Source organism: Narcine bancroftii, chromosome 6 (genome assembly GCF_036971445.1).
Source record: "Narcine bancroftii isolate sNarBan1 chromosome 6, sNarBan1.hap1, whole genome shotgun sequence".
In the NCBI taxonomy this organism is placed as follows: domain Eukaryota; kingdom Metazoa; phylum Chordata; class Chondrichthyes; order Torpediniformes; family Narcinidae; genus Narcine; species Narcine bancroftii.
The window spans coordinates 209,841,070-209,867,556 of record NC_091474.1 but is presented as its reverse complement, the minus strand read 5'-3'; the positions used below and the strand labels follow the sequence as shown (position 1 = coordinate 209,867,556).

General features: G+C 39.4%; 1 long non-coding RNA gene across 4 annotated transcripts in view; it reads left to right on the top strand.

Annotated features, from left to right (window-relative positions):
- LOC138737743 (uncharacterized) overlaps positions 1–23,360 on the top strand; it is a 57,335-nt gene extending 33,975 nt beyond the window's left edge. Inside the window, exons 3-4 of one of the 4 annotated variants that reach the window (XR_011341195.1) lie at positions 21,410–21,504; positions 23,025–23,360. This is a non-coding gene — a long non-coding RNA (uncharacterized lncRNA). Of the gene's footprint in view, positions 1–21,409; positions 21,534–23,024 lie in introns of all 4 variants that reach the window. The other 3 variants (XR_011341194.1, XR_011341193.1, XR_011341192.1) reach the window with 3 other exon arrangements.
- Positions 23,361–26,487: the final 3,127 nt, after the last annotated feature.

Sequence of the window (26,487 nt, the reverse complement as noted above, 5' to 3'; positions counted from 1 at the left end):
CACACTGTGCACACGCGACTCCTCACACAACTGCGCAGTTGTGCGCTTTTGTTTGGCTCCGAGAGCCATTTTTGAAGTCCCCCGGTTGGGAGTTTGCGACTCCACAGGGCAAGCACAAATCTTGGGGTTCGGGTGCTCCTCATCACCACAGCTCCCTGTTCCTTTATACAGGTAAGGCCTTCTTCTTTCCTCTCTGGCGACTTTTCTATTTTTTTTTTCAGTTGTTTTTACTTTCTCCTTCTTGATGCCATCTTCTTTCTCTTCTCTGTAACTTTATCTTATTTCTTATATTTTAATTTTGTTGTGCTTTGTCTTTTCCTAACTTTTTTCCTATTTTTCTGGAGAGGGCTGGTTTTCCCGACCAGCCACTACTGCATCACGTGACTCCCCCACTTGACAGCACTGTTAACAACATATTGCATTGGGTCAGTGGGACAACAAGTAGAGCTGCTGTCTTACAGCTTTGGTGACCCTCGGTTCAATCATGACCCCTGCTGCAGTTCTATGTAGAGTTTGCAAGAATTCTCTATGGTGCTAAGTGCTTCTTCCAGTTGCTCCAGATTCTAGTAATAACCCAAATATTTGTGAATTGGTTGGTTGATTTACTGCTGTAAATGGCTCGAGTGTGTGGGGAAGTCGTCACATTTAGGAAAGGTAAATGGGCATGTAGGAAAATAAATGGGATTCAGATAATTAGGTGTTCAATGGTCATCATGGATTGTGGCTGAAGGGCCTTTTTCTGCATTTTATGACTCTTTGTTGATTGTTGATGAGCTGTAACATTAAAGGTAATTAATGCTCCCTTGAGCATGTTTACAGATAAAGCCCCTGACGGGTGACTTCTTACTAAACAGAGACAGGAAGCTCTTCATACTGGGCAACGCAATTGCTGTTTCACACAACTTTACTCAAACAACTGCCACGAGACCAAGTCATCTTTACCAAAGGTTTATATGTTACTTCAGAGAATATTTACATTTACAATTTTAAACATGCATTTTTTGACCTATTATTTTATTCTTATTTATTTTATTTTTGTTTTTATTTTCATCAATTGTTTTCCAGGTTGCTTGAATTCCAGATACCAGAGGTTTTACTTGTATATTGATCAATAACGAGTCATATTAGATCTGTCCTCTTCCTGAACAGAACATCCAGAGGGAGTTTTCCACATTATGGGGCAAATACCATTGTTGCTAACAATGCTGGAACTGCAGGGCGAGAGGCAGAGCTAATTCTGCAGTGCACATGTTGGCTGATTTCATTGACATTGTTCTGTTCGCTGCTATTTTAAAAATTTCATTCCAAAATCAAAACTGCAAGGATACCCGAAATCATAACAGAAAAGAATGGAAATGCCTTGTAAGTCAGACATCTCTGGAAGGAGGACAGATCAATAACTTTTCATCAGAATGGGAAATAATTCAAAATAAATTAGGGAGTGAAAAGACATTTCAAAACATAACAACAGGAAGCATTAAAAACATTTTAAAAATTAAAAGAAAAATATGACAACTATAAACATACAAAAACATTGAAACATTTGAACAATTAAAACAAAATACTAAACTGATGGCAGCATCTGTTCCCCGGTGTTGAATTTAAATCAGAAGGATTTTTGTGAAATGCGGGGCGGTTGGGGTGGGGTGGGGGGGGGTGATCTGCTCCAACTTCATGCTGCCTGGCTGAACTGCGTGAGAAGCCCATTGTTGGCCTGTAGTGAGCAAAACTGACGTAGCTGAATGCAGTTCAGGTGCCTTGCGTTTGGATCCACAGACAGAAGAAAGCACTAAGCTGCTTATAGTTTTGGCTGATAAAAGTTGGAATTTTCAACTTTTCCCCAGAAGATCTTCGTTAACTTAGAGTGCACAATGATGTTTCTGTGGTTCAAAGAAAGATAGTAGAAAGACTGAGGCATTTGGCCTTTACAAAGCACTATCCTCTGTGCTCCACAATAATCACAGCTGCAACAAAAATAAGATTGGATGTTTATTGGATTCTAACCTGTCTGGCTTTAAAATCAGGTTCAAGGCCAGATAGGCAAGAATGAGTAAGTGGGTGAAGAATGTTAACTGGGGCTGAAGTTTGGGTGTAGCATATACATTTTGTTTATTTGTAATGGACATGGATACATTTCAGTTGATCATGCATTTTTAGGTTCTAGCAGAGCAAGGATCTTTCATACTATTCAGAATTAATAACCTTTATAAAGCTTCACTTCCATATGTTTTTTTTTAACTCACTTTTGATTAGTCAAAATTAAAATCACTCAATTTGGCCCAAGATTCTTCTAAGCTCTCCTATCGAAGATTTCATCAATTTTTTTTTAAGTTGTAAATACTGTTTTTCTTGGGTTGTGTTTTCAAAAGAAGCACATTGCTTCCTCATTTCGAACATCAAAGAAACATTGAAGAGCATTGTAAAATGTTTGTTTTCGTAAAGGCATAATATGCTTTGATCCACGAACAGTGGAACAGAGTATATATTTATGCCTTCACAGAGTCCTGCTTGGATAACAGTGATACATTAATATAAGTGGACCATTGTATTTGGGTAATGCCAAAGCTTGGACATAACGCATATTGTTCACAATTTGGAGGACCTGAGTCATGGCTGTCAAGAAATGTCTGGTTCTTAATTGGGAATTGCTCATTGGAAATTGCTCATTTGACAAGTATTATAAACTCAGTAGTCTGGGAATAAAATGTAATTCAATTACAAGACGGTGGTAAAAAAGTGAGTTAACCATCAAAGTTCCTTTAAATTTAAGCATTAGTAATGAGTCATAAATTTTATTGAATTGTCTCTCTTTATGAGACAAATATTACAGTTTGAACTCTTTATACAGATTGGTGGGAGTTGGCATTGAAAAGCTACTTTTACTAAATAATCAGGATTAACATCAAATATAAATTAAAAGATAGATCTTTCATAACCTCAGGCAATCTTATCCATTACTAGAGAAATAAACATTGATTAGGATAACAGAAAGAATTCTTCTGAACAGTATACCTAATGATTAATAACTCTCTCAGTGCTATGCTGATAGCTTAGATTACTTGTTCAGGCCTCTGACGTACAAATTAAACCTACAGCTTTCTCAATCAGGGAAAGAGTCTATCAATTCAGCTACAGCTAAGATTGTTGACATACTTGCTTAATAGCTGTCAGCATCTGGATATATTAAATGTATTGCCTTCTGATTTAGAATGTTTTGATATACATCAAGACAATTGTTATTTTTCCAGTTAAAGGTAATTGAATAATTATGCAGCATTAAAATAATGGAAGCAAATTCATGCCATAATAGACCCAATCACTGTGGGTGCAGATTCAAAATGCCACAAGACTTTAGGAAGACCAAACAGATTTGATTACTGCTTTGCTGAGCGCCTGCTCTGTCTGCAGGGGTTGGCTGGAACTCCTGGTTACCAGCTATTTCAATTCCTTTGGCCACTTATGGAACAACATGATATAGCACTTGGGTAGCCTGACATCAAAGGTGTGAATATTAAATTTTCCAATTCAGTATCAGGTATATTGTCATGAACATGTGTCACAAAATTTGCTGCTTTGCAGCAGGTTTACAAGTGCAAAATTGCAATAATTTTTGGTTCTGTATGTAGAATATTTAAAAATAAATAATTAATGCAAAAAGAGAAAAAAGGTGAGGTAAGATCCATGGGTTCATTGTCTATTCAAAAATCTGATGGCGGAGGGGAAGAAGCAGCTTTTGTAAAATTGGGGATTCATTTTCAGGCTCCTGCACCTCCTTCCTGATGGCAGCAGTGAGAAAAGGGCATGGCCTGGGTGGTAAGGATCCTAGAGGATAGAGGGTGCTTTCTTGAGATACTGCCTCTTAAAGATGTCCTTAATGATAAATAACCCCAGTTGGTTCCACTTACCATCTATCCTTCAGTCATTCTCATATTCATTTATTTCTCAACCACCTCTAGCCCCCACCACTAGGGATCTCTTCCCCTAACTGACTCACTACCTTCTTTTCTCCTTGGCATGGTTGGTGAAGTGATTAGCACAACGCCTTTAGAGTGCCAGCAACCGGAACCAGGATTCAAATCCCCTTCGTTCTGTAAGGAGTTTGTTCTCCATTTTTTTGTGTGGGGTATTTTTTTCAGGGGCTTCAGTTTCGTCCCAGCATTCAAAACGTACTGGGGGTTGTAGGTTAATTGGGTGTAAATTGGGCGGCATGGACTCATGGGCTGAAATGGTCTGTTACTGTGCTGTATGACTAAAACAATTATCTTTTTTGCCACTCCCCAACCTTCCTCACCTTACTTTGATGCTTGATATCTCCTCCATTAATCTTAACATTGAAGAAGTCTTACTTGAAACATCGATTGACCTATTCTCTCCATGGATTCTATCTGACCAGTTGAGTCCCTCCAGATTTTCCCTATTTGTCTATCCTTTCTATGATTATAGAAATGGTTAATCATATTTTAGATCTGTAACTGTTCTTAAACTTGTAGCTTCATGCTTATTGTCATATACATTGTACAATTTGATAGAGGTCTACAAAATTATGAGGGTTATAGACAGAGTAAATGTGAGTAGGCTCTTTCCACTTTGATTAGGAGAGATAAATGCAAGAGGACATGGCTTTAGGGTTAAAGGTCAAAGGTTTAGGGGAAACTTCTCTCAAAAAGTGGTGGGAGTGTGGAATGGTCTGCCAGCTGACTCGCACACGTTTTAAGAATAAATATATATATTGCATATATATATATATATATATATATATATATCCAATTTATTCTTAAAACGTGTGCGAGTCAGCTGGCAGACCATTCCACACTCCCACCACTTTTTGAGAGAAGTTTCCCCTAAACCTTTGACCTTTAACCCTAAAGCCATGTCCTCTTGCATTTATCTCTCCTAATCAAAGTGGAAAGAGCCTACTCACATTTACTCTGTCTATAACCCTCATAATTTTGTAGACATATGCATGTATATATATATATATATATATATATATATATATAGATGGATGAGAGAGGTCTGGAAAGTTATGATCAGGGTTCAGGTTGATGGGACAAGCAGAATGATATTTTGGCACAGACAAGAAGGGCCAAATGGCCTGTTTTCTATGCTGTAGTATTCTATTGTTCTATGGTTCTACAAACATATGCACTGAAATTCTTACTGCAGCCAAACAAGCATTTGTAAAACAAGCTATAATAGTTTAATTTAAAAAGACAATAAATATATAAGATAGCAAAATAATTCATATTCATAGTAATCCAAGTGCAAAAACAAGATGACTTGCAATATTTCAGTCAGTCCTTTTATGGTGTTGGAGCAGTTCATGATTAGTGTAATGAGTAAGTTATCATTTAAGAGCTGTTCAAAAAGAACAGTGTTCAGCCTGTGAGACCAATTCCCCTAGGTAGCCAGAAGGAAAGAAATACTTCCGTTATGCAACTCAAGGCCATGAGGCTCTCCAAAATGCTTTACAGTTTTTTTTAAATTCATGCATAGAGTGAATAAATCACTCAATAAGCATTGAGCACCCATCTGTAACTGCCTTTAAGTTACCCTCTTGAACCATTGCCAACAGGCTGAGTAATTGAATAAAATAATGAAAGCAATGACTAATACTTCAAATTAATTATTGGTGAGTAGGGGAAGGGAGCTGGGAGGGTTCTAATAAGGGGAAATTGAGAAAGCTAATGAGAAAGAGAAATTTGTTATTTTAAGATTCTGAAATGGAAATGAAGACCCGAGTTTATCAGGAAGGGATTGAGCATATCTATTTCCAAGTGAAGTCAGAAATTGAGCAAGTTGAAGGTTCTTTATCTGAACTCCTGCTGCATGTGAAACAAAAAAAAGTGATGAGTCAGTGCAGAAATCAAAATAAAGGGGTACCACTGAATAGCCATTATGAAGACATTGTTGTAAAATAACAAAGATCAGAATTTCAATATTCCAGATAAGCTGACTTTTGAAAAAATGGTAAAGTGAAGAAGGAGGACAGACAGCTGGGAAAGAAATAGGCATTATAAAGGCAGCATAGAGGAGAGATCTCAGCTTCAGGTTCAACAACAGCATATTTCCATCAGCTATCAGTCTCTTGTACTTCCCCATACTACACTAGATATAATGCTACTCCAAGACCACCAGACTCCACTACAAATGCATCTTTGCACTACCAGACCACTCGGATTATTTATTTATTTGTTTATTTGTCCTTTTTTCTCTCTCTCTCTCACTCCCTATTGCAGAAAAGTCCCTGCTATGGAGATCAGTAGATGCTGGATAAGTTAATTTTCTGGTTGCTTGAGATTGTGTGTTGTAGGATTGGAGAATTAATGGTGAGGCGCATCAATTTTAAATTTTCGTATTTTTTTTTACCTATTTATTTTCCTTTTTTTTGTTGCTGGTTGCTTGAGGTTGCCAGTTGTTTCAATTCCTTATAACAGGGGCTTTACTGTGCATCTATTATCCTTGTTTTCCTCTTTGTGGCATCTAAAGTGTTAATTATATATTAATTGTCATCAGAGTGTTTTATGAATCTGGGAGGCTACAGCAAGTAAGACTTTCAATGCATCTGTACATTGAACATGACAATAAGCTCATCTTTTATTTATTCATTGAGGTCAAATTGTGTCCGTGGTGAGAGAAAAACCACAATAATGTTTAGGGTTTCCAGAATTTTCTGTTTTTATCTCAGATTTTCAAAACTTTATGTTAATTTTTATTTTCAACTAATGATAAGATTTGTTTGTATGGTGTAGCTAAAATCAAGAAATGGTGGAGCATGTAAACTTTAATCTATATGTAATGCCACGACTATCTTCCTTTATAATTGTGTGGAGAGACTAGAAAGTTGCTGTTTATGACTCATTCAAAAAAGATCTCTACCAAAGTTGAGTTTACAGAGGTTTATTAAAACTTATATAGATTACTACATTATTATAACTTTGTTATATGGCACTAAACTATGATTAAAAATTGAATGATGCTTAAAACAATATTTAAAACAGTCTGTAAAAGTTTTCCAAATATTTCAAATCCCTCCATCCTCACAGTATTGTTTGCATGCCTGACACCAGACTTTCTGCTTAAACAAGGAGAAAGAGCTTTTGGGTTGGCATTGAGAACCTCATGCCTGTGCATCAGGAGCACACAGAAACCCAAAGTAAATGGTGGAAGATGTGCACCACCTTGCACATTAATCTGTCTCTAATTTCATCAGGCACTTCCTGGACCATCTTGCAAGGGTATGCATTTTCCTTATTGGCTTTATCAGTAACCTGAGAAGCCACAGGAGCAAGATCTTCCCAAGAAAGAACAAATTAAGAAACTATCTTACAAGTAATGGCAAACATTTAAATAATTAATATATTGTTCACAATAAATATCTGTTCCTCTAAGATTTAAAAGTCCACAGGAGAAACAATTGAGCTGCACTTAAATGCAAGTCAAAGGATGAGATCATAGCCATTGGTTTATGATACACCCCCAAAAAGGTAAGAGGATGGGGGATATTTCAGGATTCACTAAAGGAGATCAATAAATTGACAAGGGAAGAAATGGTTGGATAGAGGAGTAAGCCAGCAAGAAATAAAAATTCAGTTGATGTTTCTGTAAAGCGTGAGAAGGAAAAGACATGAAAGTTATTGTGGATCCCTTACAGACTGAGATGGGAGAAGTTTAACTGGGGAGAAAAAAAAACAGAATATGTCACAAAAAAAAACAGAATATGTCTCAGATATAATAAAAGCAGTAGGTTGAATGAGTAGCATAAAAATATTAGCATTGGAAAAGTAAAATAATGGGACTGAAAGACGACGAGTTGCATCCAAAGGTTTTGAAGAAGATGGCCATGGAGACAATGGATACAGCAGTTGTCATTTTCCAAAATGCCATTGATTATTACTTGCTTAACAACAAGAACCATACTGCATGCAGATTCATTTATTGTGAAGTAAATAGATACTTCTTGAGAATATAGAACATGGAGCAGTTCTGCACAGGAACTTTCAGCCCTTGATGTCTGCCCTGACCATGAAGCCCAAATTAAACTAAAAATGCTACCTGCATATGTTATGTATTCCTCTATTCCCTACATATTCATGTGTCTATCTAGAAGCCTATTAAGTGAATCTATCATATCGGTTTTCATCATATGATGCTTGTTCCAGGCATCTCCACTCACTCTGCACATCTCCTTTAAGCTTTCCCTCCTAATGTTAAAGTATTTCTTCTCATTTGTAGCATTTTAATCCTAAGCAAAAGATTGTTTCTATCTTTTCCATCTATGCTACTTCTAATTTTATAAACTGTGTCAAGTCTCCCCTTAGCTCCAGAGAAAACAGCCCAAGTTTGTGCAGCATCTCTTTATTAGCTCCAGTCTAGATACCATCCTGATAAATCTCTTCTGTATCCTTTCCAAAGCTTAAACATCCTTCCTGTAATGGGATGACCAGAATTCTACACATTTCTCCAAGTGGTGGTTAAAAAGTGTTTTATCAAGTTCAGGTTCATGTTCATTATCATCCGATTAGACAAGTACAACCCATCAGGGGAGGCACAGTTAGTGCAGTGGTTAGTGCAATGCTATTACAGTGCCAGCGATCGGGACCGGGGTTCAAATCCCATGCTGTCTGTAAAGAGTTTGTATGTCTTCCCGTGTTTGTGTGGGTTTTCCCCGGGGGCTCCGGTTTCCTCCCACCCTCTAAAAGGTACAGGGAGTTTGTAGGTCAATTGTGTGTAATTGGGCAGCAGGGACTCATGAGTTGAAAGGGCCTATTCTCATGCTGTATGATTAAATTAAATTTAAAATTAAAACAGCATTTTCCAGTCCTTAGTGAAAAAACACAGCCAGATATAACTCGTACAGACAAAAAATACGTGCAGAAAAATAAATATTGTTTTATAAATAGTAGGGTCTCAGAGAGTTAGTATGAGTTGTTCATTCAACAGTCTCATTGTCCATGGTAAGAAGTTGTTTCGCAGCCAGGTGGTTCTGGCTCTGATTCACCTGTATCTCTTTCCCAAGGGGAGCAGATGAAAAATGCTATGGGGAAAGGGAAGGGGTTCTCAACGATTTTGCGCACAATGACATAGCTGGCCAGAACACTTGATCATGATCCTGTAGAAGGTTGACTTAATGATCTTCTTAGTCTTCTCAGAAAGTGCGGTTGTTGTTGCACCTTCATCTCCTGTCAACTGAAAAGAAGTTTTGATTTTTGAAGTTTACATCACAGGACTGTGCAAATACATGAATAAAGACGACTGCTGGCCATGGGGAGATATTCACACTGTCGGACCAGAATGTGGGTAGCAGAATTCTCATACATTCAACTAGGGAGATGGTTTTATTTGATCACCGACCATAACTCCTTCAGGCAAATAGTCAACTTCTCCTTTTTTTCTTCACAGATGCTGATGAAAGGTAAATGTATATTTCCAGTAACCTCTGATTTTACTTTGGGTCTTTTAATTTGTGTAACAGATAAATGTTGACTGAGAAAAGTTTCATGCATCTGTGGGCAGAGTGCTCGGAATTCCTGCAATATACAATTTATATTTCCTGAGCTATGTTTGCCTTTCAACAAAATTAAAACTGTCCATTTAAGCACTAAAATAACATTAGTTATTAAAATGGTCCCATATCAGGGTTATTGCCACATCTATTTGCCTCTTGCAGGATTCCTGTGTTGTCAAATCCACCCAATGACATGACCACCAGACAAATTCTGATGCACTAAAGTATCCAGTAGCTAATTCTAAAGGGTACACATCCAGGGTTGCCAACATCCTGGTGATGTTCATTCAGTGCTGGTTTGGAGTGAGTGGAGTTGAAGGAAAAAGCTTGCAAATATGCTCCCCCTGAATTTACATTAGGTCAAGGCAGTTGAAGAATCATTTCCGGAAGCTGTCAGCAAGTACCAGAAATATAAGTTAGTTTATACAAGCCATTGAAGCAAACAGAAAAGGTGAGCATGCAAACGTATGAATTGCCACACTATGGATCATTGCATTGATTATAAGGGCTCTTGGGTGTTCCAGTGACTGAAACAGAGAGTGTAATTCTACCACTCCACATCCTGTCATTACAACACCCCTTCTGTTACAAGAGTTCAAATCAAGACTCTCCATTAGAAATGATCATCTACGCTTTCTTTCTTTTCCACATATTAATAAATACATTGCTTTTTTTCTCCTTTATTACAAAATTTTCCAACAATTGAGGCCTCTTTTTATCAGACATTATTTGCTGTGTTATTCATATTTTAGGTGTAGCTGCTTGGTGCTATGTAATATATTGTGGCAAACTGCATAGAAATCTGTGTGGAAAGACAGTGCTGCAGAGGGTAAAAACTCAAATGCGGGGGGAATGCAGCAGGTCTCACAGCGTCTATAGAGGGTGAAGATATATCAACTGCCTGCTTCATCCCCTTCCTCGAAAAAGGGCTCCAGCCCGAAATGTCAGTAATAATTCTTTATCTCATATGGACGCTCTAAACCAAATGAATTCCTTTAGCATTTCTAGGTCTTTGCTGCAGTCACCACATCTGCAGTCTTTTGTGTTTCACTCATGCTGCAGAGGGTTCCTTGTTTTTTTTGTTGATGCATCTACTATGTTCAGCAGCCCTGCTTGCATTCACTTCGCTTACCCGACAACAGTGAGTGCATTTCATGAAAAATTCACATTGAAGAGGTGTAAAGAACACTGTGGCGGCACTAACCTTGAGCTTCAAACCCCCCTCATTTACTCCGACAACAACAATTCTGTCCATAGCCTCATCTGCAATACTCAAAAGTGCTGGAGGAACTCAGCATGTCACACATCATCTTTAGGAAGGAACGCGACATAACCAACATTTTGGGCCTGAGCCCTTCATCAAGGGCTATATTGTCGTGTGGATTGCACTGCAATCACAGCATCTTCAACAGTGGTTCTCAACCTTTATCTTTCCACTCACATGACTTTAAGTATTCCCTCTGCCATCAGTGCTCAGTGATTAGTAAGGGATTGCTTAAGTTGGGATGTGGGTGGAAAGAAAAATTTCAAAAACCACTGCTTTAATCATACTTGATTGACTCATTATGTGCACAGTTTCATAACTCCAAAGGAAATGGGCCAATGACAATTTTTTTCAAGCAAAATATTTCAGTAACAATTGGTTCTTGAGCAGTGATTCTCAACCTTCAATTCCCATTCACATACCACCTTAAGCAGTCCCTAACTAATCACAGAGCATCGATGGCATAGGGATTACTTAAAGTGGAGTGTGAGAGGAAAGAAAAAGATTGAAAACCACTGGTCTACAGACTGTTCTGTTTAACTCCTCAGGCTCATCCATTGTCAGGGTGAGAGCAAAGCACTAGCTTAAGGACCAACACATCACATTCCTCTGGGACAGCCTTAAATCTAACTGCAGGAACAACATCTGGTTCCACTTTTCCGTCTCTTCTTTATGTACTCCTGTCCTTTTGTTTCTTTCTTGAACTTTTGATCTCTCACTTCCCACACACTTCCCTTATACGCGGTTCCCCCCTCACCCCTCATTCCATGGCCTGCCTCTGTAGCTGTCCATCAATCTCCCACACCCCTGTCAGATTTCAGATATATCGTCAGAGTACATACATGACATCTCATATAACCCTGAGATTCTTTTTTTGCAGGTGGGGCAGAATTACCACTTACTGGTAGTCCAAAAAAACCCATAAACAAATAAAGAATTGTAAACAGATAATGAATGTAAACAAACCAACTGTGCAATACAAAGAGAATTTAAAAATATCGATAAATGCACTAGTAAGATTCCTTAAATGTGTCCCTGATTGAGTTTGTTGTTGAGGAGTCTGATGGTGGAGGAGTGGCGGTTGTTCCTGAATCTGGTGGTGCGAGTCTTGTGGCATCTCTTTTCTGATGGCAGCAGCAAGAACAGAGCATGTGCTGGGTGGTGTGGATCCATGATGATTGCTGCTGCTCTCTGACGGCAGCATTCCCTCTAGATGTTGTCGATAGTGGGGAAGGTTTTGCCTGTGATGTCCTGGGCTGTGTCCGTGACCTTTTTCATGGCTTTACTCTCAGTGGTATTGGCATCCCCATTCCAAACTGTGATGCAGCCAATCAGCACCCTTTCCACCAAACCTTTAGAAATTTGCCCGGGTTTCTGGTGTCATTCCAAACCTCCACAAACTCTTGAGGAAGTAGAAGTGCTGACGTGTTTTCTTCATAATGCCTTTAGTGTGTTCGGTCCAGGAAAGATCCTCCAAGATAGTGACTCCCAAGAATTTAAAGTTTCTCACCATCTCCATCTCTGATCCCCCAATGATCACTGGATTGTACACCTCTGGCTTTCCCTTCCTGAAGTAAACAATCAGCTCTTTAGTTTTGGTGACATTGAGTGTGAGGTTGTTGTTGGTGCACCATTCAGCCAAGTTTTCAATCTCCCTCCTGTATGCTGACTCATTTCTTTATGCAGCCCACTACAATGGTATTGTCAGCAAATTTGTAGATGGTGTTATTGTCATACCGAGCCACACAATGGTAGCTGTAAAGTGCGTAAAGTGAGTAGAGTAGGGGACTAAGAACGTAGCCCTGTGTTGCTCTGGTACTGATGGAGATTGTGGAGATTTTCTTACCAATCCTCACTGATTGTAGTCTGGAGATGAGGAAATCCATGATACAGGTCTTCGAGTTTGGTGATCAATTTTGATGGGATGATGGCGTTAAATGCCAAATTGTAGTCGATAAAGAGCATCCTGATGAATGCATCTTTAATGTCCAGGGGTTTTTGTAAAGCTAGTGAGATGGCATCCGCCATAGACCTATTGCTACAATAGGCAAACTGGAATGGATCTACATCACCAGTCAGACAGAAGCTGATATGCCTCAACACCAGCCTTTTAAACAAAACAACATCACTGTTGATGCAAATGCTACTGGCGGATAGTTATTAAGGCAGGTTACTACACTCTTCTAAGGCATTGAGATGATTGATGCCTGTTTGAAACAGATAGGTATCACGCCCTGGTGTAATGGAATATTGAAGCTATCCATGGATACATTGTTAAGTTGGTCAGCACAGATTTTTAATACTTGGCCAGGTGCTCATCGGGGCCAGATTTTTTCCTCAGATTCACTCTCCTGAAGACAGCACACACGTCATCCTCAGATACTGACGTTTTTTGTCTTCTACTCAATGCCACCAATACCCTATCACTTGTTGGCCTCCCTCAGCTTCTTTTCACTGTTATATGCATAAATTTTTTTAAATTTAGAGATGCTACAGAATAACAGGTCCTTCCAGCAAATGAGCATATCCAGACCAAATACACCCATATGACCAGTCAACCTACTAATCCCATTCATATTTGGAACACGAAAGGAAACCAAAGCACATGGAGAGAGCCCACACAGTACAAACTCCTGACAAGACAGTGTCCAATTTGAACCTAGGTGGCTGACACTGCAATAGTGTTGCACCATCAGCCTCATTAACCATAGAATATCACATTTTTCACTTTAGTTTTGACAAAGGGTCCAGACCATTTTTTTTAAAATTTCATTTATTAGTATCTTCATACATTTCAAATTAGCATTAACATTATAATTAACATTATATAATAGATACTAAATGATTCTCAAATTTTCATCCCCCCACCTCCCACCATCCCTAACCCCTACAGATAGAAAAAGAGATAGAAAAAAAAGAACACATCTATCATAATAATTAAACCACATTAATAATACCATAATATATTTCTTGATGAAAATGCCATATTTACAGGGGGGGGGGGAGGATTGGATTAGAAGGTCTTGATTAGTTATATAAGTAATTTTTTCTAATGTGAGAAAATATTTTATTTCATTAAACCATTCCTCTATTTTTACATTACTTTCCAATTTCCACGTTTTATCCACACACTTTCTCGCTGTTGCTTGACTCAAAAATCTCTTTTTATATTTATCTAATTCCATCTTAATATTTTCATCATATATATTACCCAAAAGAAAAATTCTTGGATCTAATTTAACCTCCACTTTTAATATCTTCTCTAAAATAACACACAATTCTTTCCAAAAATCTTTTACCTTTTCACACAACCATACTGAATGCAAGAAATTACCAATCTCTTTTTTACATCTAAAGCATTGAGCAGAGAAATTTAAATTACATTTACTCAACTTATAGAGTGTATAATACATTTGATGTAAAAAAAATTATATTGAACCATTTGATATCAGCATTAATTGCATTAGTTACACTATCTCTACACAATTTCATCCATATTTCTTCTTGAATTTATATATTTAAATCCTGTTCCCACTTCAGTTTAGTTTTATACAAATCTTTCTTTTCCTTTATTTCTTGTAATTTATTATACATAGTAGTTATAAACCTTTGAATAATAAAGGTATCTGTTATAACATATTCAAATTGACTATACTCTGGAAGTCTCAAATTCATTCCTATTTTTTCCTTCGAATATGATTGTAATTGATAATATGCAAATATTGTAATTTGTAATATCCAATTTCTTGTTAACTGATCAAATGTCATAAACAGTGAACCTCTAAAACAATCTCGTACCCAAATTATTGAATGCCCACAGATGCTGCCTGATCTGCTGAGTTCCTCCAGCAATTCGTTGTTTGCAGGCGAACAGTACCATCCAGTAGCACTAGCTTCTACTGTAATGAAATGCTTTGAGAGGCTGTCATGGTCAGAATTAACATGTACCCAAGCAAAAATCTGGACCTGCTGCAATTCTCCTATTGTCACAATCACTCTGCAACAGATGCAACATCACTAGCTTTCCACTCTATTCTGGAACACTTCAAACACCTCAGCTTCTTTTCATCCACTACAGCTCCCTCAGTGCTGGTCAAGAAGCTACAAACTCTAGGCCTCAGTACCCTGCTCTGCAACTTGATCCTTGACTTGCTCATTGGATGTCCACATTCCATACAAACTGAAAACGACGTCTCCTCCTCACTGATTATCAACACAGGCACACCCCAAGGACATGTGCTTAGCTCACTATACTCATTATACACCCATGACTGTGTGGCCAGGCACAATTCCAATGCTATCTCCAAGGATCTGTTCTGGAACCTCCATGTTGAGGCAATCACAAAGGCACATCAGCTTTGTGAGGTGTCTGAGGAGATTTGGTAGGTGTACCTTCAATAGCATTCTGGCGAGTTGCATCTGTGCCTGGTAGGGAGGCGCTAACTCTCAGGACAACAATAACTGTTGGTATCCCTCTGGTTAGCATCACAGGCACCAGATTTCACTCTATCGAGGACATCTACATGAGAAGGTGTCTTTAAAAAGTAACTTTGATCTTCAAGGACCCCACTACCCAGGCACAGGGTACAGGAGTCTGAAGATGAGCACTCAGTGGTACATGGACTGCTTCTTCCCTGCTGCCATCAGATTTCTGAAAAATCAATGAACCAAAGACACTGCCTTACTTTTCGTGCACAAAATTAATGTTGTAAGATGGCTATAATATGAATGTTTGCACTACGATACCGCAAAACATCGAATTTCAGACGTGTTCATGACAATAAATTATGATTCTGAAAAGTGCTGAGTAAATGAAGAAGCTGTAATATTTCTCTTCTATAGTCATAGAGTTTCATAATATGATTTCCAAGTCAATACATGCCAACCAAGTTACCCATCTGAGCCCATCCCGTTTGCCTGCAAATGACCCTTTCCTGTCCATGTACCTGTTCAAATGTCTCATAAATATCATAACTGTTCCTACCTCGACTATCTGGCAGCTCACTCCACATCCTCTGTGTGAAAAATATGTTCCTCTGATCTCTTTTAAACCTTTCCCACATGGCTTAAATATATGCCCTCCAGTTTTAGACACCCCCCCCCCCACTAGAGAAAAGGCCATAACTATTCATTTTATCCATGTCCCCAACAATTTTATATTCTTCTATCAGGTCTCCCTCTCAGTCTCCTTGACTTCAAGGAAGAACGTTCCAAACTCTGCAGTCTTTCCTTTCTTTGGATTAGATTCTAAATTTATGTGATGGTATGAAATAAGTCCTGATGTACTGATAGTGAGTCTTAAACTTTTCATGTTGGTTTCAATGAAAACAAGTACATTATAAGAAATGTAACACAAGTAGCTAATTCTTAAACATGTATCACAATATGCAAAACCTACTCCTCTCGTCATTTAACCCTTTTCCTAATATCATAAAGTTAGGTTTTTTTGTACCTTTAAAAACCTTTCCATTGGTTCAGTAATTGGTCACTAGTGGCTGCAATGGCTGGTGCTAAACATGCAATATTACGATTGCATACAAGGAAATAATTTTAAAATTTTTTTATTGAATTTTTAAAATTTAGACATACATCATGGTAACAGGCCATTTCATCCCACGTGTCCATGCCTCCCAATTTACACCCATTTAACCTACACCTCTGCTAGGTTTCAAATGGTGGAAGGAAACCAGACCCCCTGGGGAAACCCCACGCAGACATGGGGAGAATGTACAAACTCCTTACAGACAGCATGGGATAGAACCCCGGTCCTGATTGCTGGCTGTAAATGCATTGCGCTAACCATGCAGTCCAAACTAACTGCATCCAGCAGTGCAACTCAACTAGATAAATTTGTGCTTGGCTAAGCAAATGGTGCAAATGCAATAAATTTTGAAACATTTTCGGTTTAAATTGCAGGTTTAGTATCAGTATGTAGAAAACCACACAAGAACATTGGACAACCCAGTGACAACAGTGTGATGAAACTTGGGTCAGTTCAGATTTCAGATTCACAATTTATTGTCAGAGTACATACGTGACAGCACATACCACCCTGAGATTCTTTTTCCTGCAGAAGAGGCAGAATTGCCACTTACTGTTAGTGCAAAAAAAACTATACAGACCATATACAGGTAAACCAATAAAGAACTGTACCAATTGCGCAATACAGAGAGAATAAAAAAATAATAAAGTGCACAAGTAAGAGATATTAAATGAGTCTCTGATTGAATTTGTCCCTGAGGAGTCTGATGGTGGAGGGGTAGCAGCTGTTCCTGAACCTGGTGGTGTGAGTCTTGTGGCATCTCTTTTCTGATGGCAGCAGCGAGAACAGAGCATGTGCTGAGTGGTGTACATCCTTGATGATTGCTGCTGCTCTCCGATGCCAGCATTCCCTGAAGATGTCATCAGTAGTGGGAGGGATTTTCCGGTATCTACTACCTTTTTCGGAGCTTTACACTCAGGAATATTGGTGTCCCCATACCAGACAGTGATGCAGCCAGTTAGCACATTTTCCAGAACATATCTGTAGAAATCTGTCAAACCTCTGCAAACTCCTGAGAAAGTAAAGGCACTGATGTGCTCTCTTCACGATGCCTTTAGTGTTTTTTGGCCCAGGGAAGATCCTCCAAGATAGTGACTCCCAGGAACTTAAATTTGCTCACCCTTTCCACCTCTGATCCCCCAATAATCTCTGGATCAAACATCTCTGGCTTTTCCTTCTTGAAGTCAACAATCATTTCCTTAGTTTTGATGACATTGAGTGCAAGATTGTTGTTGGTCCACCATTCAGCCAAGTTTTCCATCTCCCTCCAGTCTGACTCATCACCTTTCTTTATACAACCCACTGCAGTGGTATTGTCGGAAAATTTATAGATGGCATTGTTGTTCGCATTGAAGACTCACAGCATTTCCAATGCCTCTGAAGAGAAACTACCTCCATATGTAAAGTCAAGCAAACTTAGTCACACACGAGTAATCTTGCTGGTAGAGCAAGCTTCCAGTGACTCAAACGTTAACAAAATTGAATCCTTGTGAATACCCCCTTTTCATAAAGTATCCACATAGCCATCAGCAGAGAGAACTTTGACAGACAGCTGTCGGAGAAAAAACATTTAAAAAATAAAGATCATAATGTTGAAGTCTCAATAAAAATTAGAAAGCATGCATCTCAATTTCTAAAGATGATTTTGCAGTATTTTCAATTTCTTTTAGTACCACGGTCTCTGAATGTGTACAGTACATAATCATGGCTAGTAGTTCAGTGCTGCTATGGCTGTGGGTGTTGCAGGTCCAGAACCCTGTGGACCTTCCAGTTTGTTCTTGACATTGGATTTGATGTAGAAGATAACACAAAACTATACGAGTCCTCCTGGTATCCAAACCAACATTCTTCTTCCAGGCAATGCTACCAAAACCAAATCAACTCAATTTCTGATTGGAGGGCAGAGCCCCAATATGGACTGGGTTGCTTGATAACCCACATGATACTGAAAACATTACTGCAAAGAATAATCCTATCAAATAGTATTAATTGAATTAATTCCATCAAGTTGTATTTGACAAACAAATTATCATTGTTAATTATTAGTCAGCCAATCAAACCACAAAAATCCTCATCAAGGGAAACAGTAATGCACTTTATGTCTGGATCTGTCACCTCCTTCCATGATTCACCTGGCACTGAAGGGTCAGAGGTAGAAGTGTGGAGAAGCTTGGATGTCAAATAAAATTCAGGCCCTGATCAAGAGCAAGGAGGCGGAATGGGCAGGCAGAAAAAGCAATCACATGTATTTCGGGAACTGATGAGCAAGCTAAAAAAATTAATCAGGGCAGAATAAAGAGGACAGGGGGGGTAGCGCTGGCAAATAATATTAAGAATAATCCCAAGAGATTTTTTTAATAGATACGTATACAAAAAGATTAACCAGAGAGAAAATGGGAACCCCCAGGAATCAGTGCGGTTAACTCTGTGTGGAGCTGCTGAAGATGGGCAATGAGTACAGTCAATGGCCCAAGGCCAAGTACAGGCAGGCTGGAGAGTGCACTCCAAGTAATTTACATGTGGCCAACAGCAAGGTGTGCACTAATGGGTGGGGCAGAAGCAAACCTTAATTGGCCTCTAGTGTGTCCATTGACTAAGTAGGGGGCAGTGCTGTCACATGACAGCCACAATCCTTCCCAATACAGAAGTCTAATGGGGTAGGACCTGTTTTTACTTCAACCGGGGGGGTCTGCAGTCTTTTGTGCTTTACTTTGGGCCTATACCATGAATGGCAGGCATCTAGGAAGTGTTGTATAGCAGAGGGATCAAGGAAAACCTTGAATGTGACAGCACAGGGAGACAGGAGTAGTCAAAAAGGTTTTTGGCACATTGGCCTTCATCATAGAAGTGGTAAGGTCATGTTGGAATTGTATAGGGTGTTGGTGAGCCCATTTGGAATATTATGTTCGGTTTTGATCACTTTGCTGTAGGAAATGTATTGTCAAGCTGGAGAGGCCACAGAGAAGATTTATGAGGATGTTGCCAGGACTTCGAGACAAGAGCTATAGGGAGAGGTTGAACACTAGTGCTTTTTCTCTTGGAGAATGAGGGGTAATTTCATAGAGATATACAAAATCATGAGGAATAGATCAACTGAATGAAGAGAGTCTTTTAATAATAATACACTGGCGCTCTGCACAGTTGAAGAAAGCACAGTCACCATGTTGAGGGTTGTTAATGACTATTTATTTGAATTTAGCGCACATCACTTTAAGGGCAGCACGGGCTCAGTCACCACGTGTGTGGTGACGTCATAATCACTACCTGAGGTGCGCGCTGAGAGGGAGGTTTGAATCCGGAAGAACCCCTGAAGGCCCTGCCACATGGCACCGCCACAACACACAAAAATTCCGGAGGAACTCAGCAGGTCTCACAGCATCCATAGGAGGTAAAGGTATATCACTGATGTAAATGTTGGTGATATACCTTTACCTCTTCTGGATGCTGTGAGACCTGCTGAGTTCCTCCAGTATTTCTGTGTGTTTTTCTACAAATCATAACATCTGTAGACTTTTGTGTCTCACTACAGTCTTTTGCCCAGAGTAGTGGGGGGGGAGGGGTCAATAACAAGAAGACATGTTTAAGTTGAGGGCAAGAGACTTAACAGGAACCTGAGAGGTAACATTTTTACACAGATGGTGAGTGTATGGAATTGGCTGCTGGAGGAGGCAGGAACTATTGTAATGTTTAAGACAAATTTGAACAGGTATACAGATAGGATGGCTTCAGAGGGATACAAGCCAAATGCAGGCATGTGAGACTAAAGTGGGTGGGACATTTTGGTTGGACTGATGGGCCTGTTTCAATGCTGCATGACTCTATGACAGTTGATGGGATAACAGGGACAAGCCTCATGGAAAGGAGATGTGCCAGAAAATGTTTGCAAAGTTTAATATTGTGCGATGTTCCAGGATTAAAGCACAAAAAGCACAAGGGGCTATTTAATAAAGCACAGTGGAGTTTAATGAAACTACTTAAATCAATGGCAAACAAAATAAAATATCACAGTATGAACAAGGCTTAGAGGAATGAATAATTAAGTTCTCAAGTTTAAACTCGGGCTTTTTTATATATTTTTTATTAACTGTGTATGTTACCGACATGTTACACTGTCAAAATATTTGATTCATTCTTCAGATTTTTAACATTTCTAATTTGACATTTGTAAATTTGGTCTGTTATCAGTTGACTCACTCAAATGGGCCATTTCTAAACCAAACTCTCTCTTTTGCCTGAGACTCATAGCAAAACAAAATATACCAGCAAAACCAGAGCCAGTAATGTTGAAGCATAAGGCGATAAGAGCATAATGCATAAACCCCCTCCCCCCCCCCCCCCCCCACACACCACCCATCCCTTATATTTCTCTCCCTCCCAGCCCTATTCCCATAAACAAGACAGGAGAAGAGATTGATCCCAAGAGAAGCAAGAATCATAAAGATTAGTATGGCAATGCATGTCCACTCTTCACGACATCACCAAATTTGTTTGTAGATGCAATAAATCACCTTCAGCTGTTGCCATCACAATTTCACGGCTTTGGCCAGAACTGATGCTGGTGTTCAGCATAAATCTTTCTGAGAAATACTGACCAGAATTTTAGTGCACTGCTCTCTCTTTTGTTCGGTCTATTGACTGTCACTTTGGCAGTATTTCCTTGGACTGAAACATTCAGTCTCCTAAATAGCATGTTTAATTTGCCGAATGTTGCTCTTAAACAAATACCCGAGAATGAAATGAAAACAATATGCGAGAAATATTCAAGCAGGTCAAGCAGCAGAGAAGCAGAGTTAATGTTTCGAGTCGATGACTTTCCATCACAGCCCAGTATGAAAGCTGCCTCAGTGTGTGTTCCTCTCAGTGAAAGAGTGCCTACAAACAAGCCGCTAGTGTACTATAACTGAAAAACTGCTTTACAAAAACTCTTTCATGAAATAGAGAATACCAGGGGCCAGGAACTTATATAAAATAAACAATCAAGTAGTAAAAGCTTTTGAGTGAAGGACATGGGAGTATGGGTCAGTTACATTAGCAGCTAGGTGATTGATTTATGTTTTTGTATAATACATAAACATTGTGCACTGTTTTTGTCCAGGAAATTCTTCAAGACTGCTCCCACACTGTCATTCTTACCTCCGTGGGCAAGGCACACAGCTGGAACATTTACTACCCTCCAAATGAAGGCAGGCAGTATGGTGAAAGACATTTTTTATTGGTTTGTGAGTTGAGTTAGTTCTGAGAATGATACGCTATAAGTTCACATTAACATTTGAAGTGATTTGCTCACACACATTATGCAAATTGCGGTAAACATTGATAATGAGGAATAATATAATATATCAATAGTATCAGGTGAGCAGAACACTGTCAGGGAATGATGTCATAGCTACTTTGTCATTTTCTCATTATCTTTCTTTTCATTTATCTGTAATTCAACCTACCTCTCCATTCACCTTCTTAACTATCCATCTATTTTCCATCCAGCATTCAGAGTTTACTGTGTCAAGGAGAACAATGTTGTTGAGATATAGATATATATAGATATCTATATATATCTATATATATATATAGAGAGAGAGAGAGAGAGAGAGAGAGAGAGAGATAGATATCTATCTATATCTATCTATATATATAAATCTATATATATAAATAGATAGATATATATAGATAGATATCGATAGATAGATATCGATAGATCGATAGATAGATAGATATTGATAGATAGATAGATATCGATAGATAGATAGATAGATATCGATAGATCAATAGATAGATAGATAGTAATCTATAAAAAGATAGATAGATAGCTATCTATAGATAGATAGATATATATGCTATGTAACTGCAGTGTCATTATCCCATCATGAACATTCTGAATTCTGAGTTATTTCCAGTGATCTGACCTGCTCCATCCATGACGACATGACTGTCCAGAAAGTGCACCAACACCTCTACTTCTTTAGAAGGCTGAGAAAGTTCAGCATTTCTTCAAAGTCCTTTCACAATTTCTATAGGTGCACCACCAAAAACATTTTAGCTGAATGCATCACATTGTGATACAGGTGACGCTCCATCCAAGATTGGAAGAAGCTGCATTTCGGCAAATGCAGTGTAAAACATCGCCCAGACCTCCCTCTTCTCCGTCAACTCCATTTACACTTAATGCTGCCTTCAATAGGCAAGCAGCCTACTTAAGGACCCATATCACTCTGGACACACACTCCTTTTCCTCTTCCCGTTGGGGAGAAGGTCCTAGAGTGTAAAATCATGCACTAATATGTTCAAAGGCAGTTTCTTCCCCATATTAGTGGGGCTTCTGAATAAACCTTATAATCTTAATCTCATGCTGCCTTGTTATGTACTAATTGATCTTTCACTGCTATAATATGTCCTGCAATATGATCTAGCTCTTCTACTCTATACAGCTTTATGTATGTTGGAGTTGATTGGTGGACTGCCCATAAAACAAGGCCTATGATATGATTATAAACTTGATTTATTGTGACACTGATAAAATAAATAGCCATGAAAGCTGTGAATTATCGTAAAATCCCAACTGGCATCAGTAAGCCTGAACAAGGTTCCACTCTGAAATGAGCTTGAACACCAAATTCAGCAAGAATCCTGATTATGCTTCCATGTACTATCCAGAGACACATTGCTAGTCTGCTTTCAGCCTTTCCAATGATGGCGTTATTATCGCCCTACAGGACACTGTGTTCTTCCATGATTGGGCTAACAAAAGAATAGAAATGTGCAATTGAAGAAGGTTTCAGCAACATTGGGCATGAAACAAAGGAATGCAGTCATGTCTCAACTTGGACTATCGAGAATTTTCAATCCAACCTTCTCCAATCAATTAAACTACATCACTTTTTGTCACATTCTGTATCATATAAATGAAGGAGGCTTTAATTCAGTGCTGTTGTCTGTGTATGATGAATAGCTGTCCAGGATTTGGTCCATGACGCTGCAGAATGATTTACTTTAAGTACTTTTGAAGGAACATGTCTAGAATAAGGCATAGTGGAAAATGTGTGTCATGAATGGCATGCATGTCTAAAAGAGTGGAACTGAATGCAGCTGGATTGTTGAATGATTACTGACAGATCACAAATGAAAGAGTGCAGGCAGGCAGCCAATTTCAAAACAATGTCAATTTATTGCAGAACTGATATCCTGTGTTTCAACTGTCAACATCGAAGTGCCTGAAGACACGAGAGTTCACAATTGCGTATTTTTGGCTGAAATGGTCCAATCAATATTAATTACATTTCAAATCTAAAATTAGGGTCACCAAATCCAGTTAAGATCAAGTGTAAAGGCACATCTGTCACAGACTGTTGCTGGGTCAGGGAGTGAAAAGGACAGAGACAAATTGGTAATTTCCTTATTATTGACCCAGAGCCGAAACATCTTGCTCTTCGGGGAATTAATCTGATTTATCCAAATGATAATGGTCACCAGTCCAATCAAAAGCATTTCACCTGTAAATTCATCAATCAACCCATGCTTTATTTATGTTCGACGACATTATGTGAAATCCTCAAAACTGTAACTGCAAAATGAGCTAAAGTGCACTTTAAATACCTTCCTCATGAACTTTTGGCATAATCTGTTAGTTTTATTTCAATGACTATTTAATAGCAATCAAGAGAGTTAAAGTGATCTAATATAAATATTTTCAGGATCAAGAGTAACTTTATTTTATTACAATTTCATAGGAGCAAAATAATGCATTGAAAAAAAAATCAACTCCCTACCCCTCCAAAAAAAAAGTGGTGTTAATAGTTGCTTTTATCAGTCCATGCCGTTTCTCTGGATATTCTGCCATTTTCCTGCCAAAGTTCTGACAGCAGACCTGGAGAATACTGGCAGAATCTTCATGCCCAATATGAATTTTGCCTCGAGTAACCTTAGCAAACATTTCCTCTTTTCAAAATTATTTGAGACTATTTGGCCAGCAAGTGATGATGAGGGAAAATATTCCATGGCTCAGGCATTTTGAGAAATAAAAGTTCACAGCACATGCTAAGCGACACAAGCCCAATTCAGAGTATTGGGTTGGAACATTGCACAAAAATTTCAGCCCCATGGGAATGAACAGAATTAACAGAAACTTCCAGTTTAAAATGCTCATTTTTAAACACAAAAGAAAATACTACAACTACATTTATCTTAAACAGTTTGATTTATTTTTAAGTATGTACTTTTAATTTTGGAAATTTGACTAATTAACAAAGAAAATACAACTGAAAACTATTTTACATGGCATTTCTAGTAATATGTGAGAAGAGTGTCCAGATTTCCTATCTACATCATTTTCAACACATAAGCAAATGTCCCTGATCTGGTGACTGTACAGAGGGGTGGAAAATAAATGAGGCAGATACTATATATCACAGTGCAGCACCTGTGGCATTAAAAATGTCACAACCTACAGGAATAATAGACCTTGTGGGTGCTAACAATTATGGCCCCAATAACATTTAGCCCACTATTCCATTGCAAATGGCCAACTTTCAGTCTGGATGTCATTGCCTTCAAGACTTCCATGTTTATACATTGCATACAGAACATTGTTGAGATTAAGTGTTGACCAATTCCACGATTGAACTCAGCACTAAGTCCATTGATAGTATTCAATCAGACTGACCTCGATTCAAAAGGGTGTTGAGGGAAAGAAAGGCTCCCAGAGACCTTCGGGCACTGAAATCTCAGGAGCTCAATTTACCAATGGATTGAACATGAGTCTATGCACCGACATGAGAGACGTCTACATAGCAACGGGGTTTGGCGGGCAGCAGCCTCCTTTGAAGAAGACCGCAGAGCCCACCTCACTGACAAAAGGCAAAGGAGGAAAAACCCAACACCCAACCCCAACCAACCAATTTTCCCTTGCAACCGCTGCAATCGTGTCTGCCTGTCCCGCATCGGACTGGTCAGCCACAAACGAGCCTGCAGCTGACGTGGACTTTTTACCCCCTCCATAAATCTTCGTCCGCGAAGCCAAGCCAAAGAAAAGAAAGAACCAGTAATTAAATTTTATTTTGAATTCCTCGTGCTGCTCAAGGGGTCCGCCCTCTTAGCTGCAGTGTGAGAGGCCCATGAGGGAGCCTGGGGGAATCTGAAATCGAAGGCTTCGACATTCAGGGCTGCTGCTTCCAGGGTTTGGGCCACTTCCACAGTCCTGGTTAGGGCATAGATGTTGTCTTCCAGCAGCTTCTGCCAGATGGCCCCCAAGCGTAGCCCTCGAACAAAGGCATCCCAGATCAGCCTCTTAACCTCCTCTGCACCTACCCCGGGTTCAACCAGACATGGTCGGGCCAACTCTCGCAAATGTCCCAGGTAAGATTCAGCCGTCTCCCCGGGTGGCTGGGCTCAGGTGTTGAGAAGGTATCTTGCACAGACCGCATTCATGGGGGGCTTGTACAAGTTCTCGAGAGTGTCCATTGTGCTCTTGTACGTGGAGCAGCCTTTGGTTACCTGGAAGGCATGGGGACCCAGCTTTGACTGGAGTAGGACCAATCTCTTCCGATCAGAGTCCAGGATGTCGCCCTCATGTGCCTAGATGATTGCCTCGACTGCGTGCTGCCAGATCTCGAAGCGGGTCTGGGCTTCTGGGTGGCGTGGGTCGATCTCGAGGCTCCCTGCGTACAGGAGATTTTCCATAGCCACCTTGGGAAAATTTTGTGGATTAAATTGTGGTGCACTATTAGCCAGAATCAGACACACACAAAGATAAAGACTGTACAACAGGCTTTAATCCATAAAGACTTCCACAGAGCCAGGCTGGCTGTGGCTGCAGCAACTCTGAGTGAGGCCTTGGGAGGCCAGCACAGGCTTATATCCCGGAGGGTGATTGACACCCGACCGGGTGGGGCTTGATCCATTCAGGCCAACTGATTGACAGCCATTCAGGTGTTGTCCTGTCCCCTTACACTCCTGTAGGTACAGAAGTTGCCCCCTGCAGTAGGCCGGTGGTGTACCACCACAGTCAGTGCACCGTGGGGTCACTCCCTGTCCAGTGGCGCACAACCAGTTAGTGTCACCATCCCCCAGGCAACGCGTGTCGCCAACCGTGGGCTTCTCTTCAGAAAGGATAGGGAGCCCACATAATCTTCTGTTGGATGACTGGGGTAGCGATTCTAATTGCGTAGTTGCTCAGCCCAC